This window comes from Parasteatoda tepidariorum, chromosome 9, assembly GCF_043381705.1.
Source record: "Parasteatoda tepidariorum isolate YZ-2023 chromosome 9, CAS_Ptep_4.0, whole genome shotgun sequence".
Classification (NCBI taxonomy): domain Eukaryota; kingdom Metazoa; phylum Arthropoda; class Arachnida; order Araneae; family Theridiidae; genus Parasteatoda; species Parasteatoda tepidariorum.
Genome location: NC_092212.1, coordinates 14,873,135 through 14,877,359, shown reverse-complemented (window position 1 = coordinate 14,877,359; position 4,225 = coordinate 14,873,135). Strand labels below are relative to the sequence as shown.

General features: G+C 29.0%; 1 long non-coding RNA gene across 1 annotated transcript; it reads right to left on the bottom strand.

Moving 5' to 3' along the window:
• Positions 1–751: 751 nt before the first annotated feature.
• LOC139426455 (uncharacterized) lies at positions 752–3,948 on the bottom strand. Its single transcript, XR_011637718.1, has 3 exons — positions 3,891–3,948; positions 3,241–3,282; positions 752–1,523 (listed from the first exon to the last, which is right to left on the bottom strand). It is a non-coding gene; the product is annotated as an uncharacterized lncRNA (long non-coding RNA).
• Between the last annotated feature and the right edge of the window lie 277 nt (positions 3,949–4,225).

The following is a 4,225-nucleotide window of genomic DNA, read 5'->3' as shown; positions in this document are numbered from 1 at the left end:
AAAAATATTAAGATGTTCAATATCTGGTGGAAAAACTGATAAAATGTAAGATGATTGTTTAAGCTTATGAACAAATTTTTTTATTCTGCCTTACTGAATAGTAACTTCTGTTTCCGACAGCTTTTTTTTAAACAATCATAGACATTCTAGAATTTTGATATTTTTTCCCCTTTTCACAAATTTTATTAAGGCTTTTTAAATTAATCAAAACTGATTCTTTACATTTTCATTAATTAATGGAGCTCTTTTAGATAATTGTCCAAAACGAATACATATCCGGGTTAAATAATCCTTAGAAACAAGCAATAAAATATTACTGAATTAAAAACTTCATTCTTTTCAAAACATACAAATAGGAAAAAATAGTCGCCCATTTTCAAGACATGAATAAGAAGAAACAAAAGTGATTTGAAGTATAAAATATGAAGATTTATATTTTAAATCACTTTTGCTTTAAATATGTCAATTGCTATTTCCAAGATATATATTTTTTAATCAAGTAGGTTGTGCTTAAGATATTAGAGATGATGAAAGTTATTTGTAAATTAAAGGTAAATAATTGACGGACCATGTGTCTTTTCATTAGTTTATTTAGACACAAAAATGACATAGAAAAGGTAGGTATTGGGGAAAATTCCCGCAAAAGAGAAAGCTACCGTTCTCTTCAACGTGAAAACATCACCTGCTCTGCAAAAGCGCTTGTGACAGTTCGCACATGCGCAGACAGGTTGTTTCAAATACTTGTTGCATATCTAAAATTATATAAAGTGATTCTCTAAAAAAATTATAGTATATATAAAATTATTAAAAACTAAGTAATAAATTTTTATTTGATTTTATTAAAATCTGAAAATATTTTGAACTAAATATTCAAGTCTTAGACTAAAACTTTTAAATGTCCAAAAGTTCTTGATAATTTGAATGTCTGTCTGAGGAAGAGCATTTCATATTGTTTGTATGCGTACCCAAAGTTCGCCTGCAGAAGCAACAGGACAAGGATCACGAGCGAGACGCTGACCAACGAAATCCCACACATGTTCAATCGGCGACATATTCGGGGAATATGCAGGCCAAGGAGGAAGCTGTACCTGCCGCAATGCAAGAAAGGATTAAACAGTCCTAGTAATATGAGGGCGGGCATTGCCCTGTTGAAATACAGCGCCTGGCAAGGCTTGAAGGAAGGGAACAACTTGGGACTATAGAACTTCACTGATGTACTGGATGTTGTTCAGATTACCCACAATTTGTAGCAATTGAGATCGTCTATGATATATGGCACCAAAGACCATAACTCTGGGCGTTCGTTGACTGTGGTGTTCGACTACGTCCAACTCCGTAAGTTGTTGAAATCTCACTCTCTTTCGTCGAAGAGGCATAAGTAACAACTGAGCTAACGTTTACCACTAGCAGATAACAATACACGTCTTGCGACAGCCGTCTATTTATTCGGTTCCATCCGCCATTCAGAGGGTGCTGCTCACGGGTTGAGAAATCTCAGATCCTGCAAAACCTTTTCCAAGAACCTGAAACAAAAATCAAACACCAACTTAAATTACAGTACATTTTAAAAATACTAACTATCATTATGAAAACATAAAAGCAACTGAATTTTAAAAAAAAAGAGTTTATGTATGTATTAGATAAAACTACAGTCAAAAAGTTGGAGTTACGGCAAACCTTAGGCAGGGGGAAACAGGGTTTGCTAAAACCTAAGTTTTTTTCTATGATATAAAATCAAAAGTGTGGAGAAAAAACTTCCCCAGGGATAAATAGAGTCTTTCAGAAATATCCTAAATGTATACTTGTATATACAAAGAAATTATTCTGAGAATGAATATTTTAGATTTAGTCTTATATCGAAGACAAAAGTTCATTATAAAATAATTTAAATGATTCTTTGGAAAATGTAAAGCCAGCTTTAAATTATAAATAAACACATAAATAAAGGGAATTCCTAAAAGCATCATCAAATCATATATTCTTGGAATGGAAAAGCACATAGTAAGCATTCACAGCACAAGATAGTTCATCTGTATTAATTCGTTGCAATGAATTAATTCGTTGCAATATCTTTTAATTAAAAAAAAATTATCAATTTATAGCTTATACATATATCTTTATAGTTTTTGCATTTGATTGCATGAAAAGGGATGATAAAATTTTATCGCTTGTTTCCTGACATTGTAAGTACATAATTTTAGGATTTTTCATTGGGTATACCTAAATGTGTATTCAATATCATCAATAAATTGAAAGTAGACAATGAAATTATTTCAATGATGAACAAACAATATTTACAATATGCATGCACATTTCATTAATATATTTTCATCAATACATTTTATTCATTCATATGCTTTCATGATGCTTATTATTTAATTTAAAGTGCTTTTTAAAACTAACAATATTTTTATAAAATATAATTTTAACCACAAAATTATCTTTCACCGTCACTGCAGAATCATTTCCATCTTTAGTTAATTTAGATAATAATTTTTTTACAAGTCAAACTACTGAAATAATCTTTACGTAATATATTTTTATGTGAATACGTATAGTTACTGATTTATATTTATTAGAGATTATAAACTTTACATAACTTAAAAAATATTAGAAATTTAACTTTAACTGATAAAATTTCTTAATTCAACAGATATTAAACTGTCCGAGGAATGCCGGGTGGAAAAATCAGGTCTGAATACTTTAATGTCAGATATTTGAAGATAATTATTGGTTGCCAAGGCCATGCAACCAAGTTCACTAACAAATTCACTAGAAAAAAAAATAATGCCATATTTTCATTCAAGGGTCAATATAAGCAACAATAACACACCTCGGTGTATTAAATAAAATATCCCTGAATATAATTATAACCATACATCCCACAATATTGAAATTATTATCAATAACATAATATATTAATAAGATAACATGATTATATACAATGATAACTATTAAGTACAATACTAGTGAGAGATAAATATTATTTAGTACCAAAGATATTGACAAATGCTAAAATAACAAAAATTATTAAGGTTGAAAACATAGAAATATATTATTAAATATTGTATTATATATCAAAAATTTTACTTTAAAGAAGAACTAAATGAAAAACTATTAGTAAAAATATATCTTAATGACAAATTTTTGATAATAAATTCTTTCATTTTATAACTTAAAAGCACTGGGAAGCAATAATTATTTTAATTATAAAGGGGAAAAAAATTATAATTTAATTACCTCTTTTGACTAAAACCAACCATTAATTCTCCTTGGGTGCATCTGAAAGGTAAAAAAAAGGATTTAATGTTTATTATAGTATACTAAGTAATAATAATGCTCTTCTAAATATACATATTTTATTATAATTAACATTCTATTCTGATATATAAATAATAAAACAGTCTTCTGTTTAAATAGCATAGTTCTGGATCAAAATAATTGGTTTTATCAATTGCTGCTGAACTAATGTGTTTTATATACGAAACTCTCGTACATATCAGAATTAATGACGTGAATAAAATTTAAACTTATATATAATTATTCATGTAGCCTACACTATGCCATATCTACAGTAACTTCGCTTTCTGTTAGTAGTTTTATCTCTTTTCTGAAGCATATGAACTTAAACTTAACAACTTGCATATGGATGTGCACAACAAAATTAGGTTGTCTAAAAAAACAATTTACTTATTGCAATTTAAAACTTTACGTTTTGGGGACATAACAGAAATTCGTCACAGCATTATTCAAACCTTTAAATACTGTATTATTGCAAGACACGAGTAACATTTATAATAAGTAATAAAAATCAATCTTATTTAAATGTTTAAAAATTTTATCAGTTGCAACCACAGACAAAAGTTTAAAGAAAATGATAAATTACTTACTTCACTCCATTATTGATCCACAGTTTCAAATGTAAACAAAAATGGTTGAAAAGCTTTGCTAACGCAGCACAGCGCCACAGGACAGTACACGGCATTATGCGCGCGCATAATTTCATTCTGACGTCATTGCTTAGAATCTCGTATTCCCGAGAAAGAGGGAAAAAGTTGCATATTCCCTGTCTTAAGGATTGGGAAGGTTCTGATTTGGAATCGTGCTTCCGGTTAACGAAAAAATTCGTAAATACACTAGTTTTGTTATACATAATGGTCAATATCAATTCAGACGTATGCCCTTCGGTCTTAGTAATGGTCCTTCAACTTTTATGCGTTACATA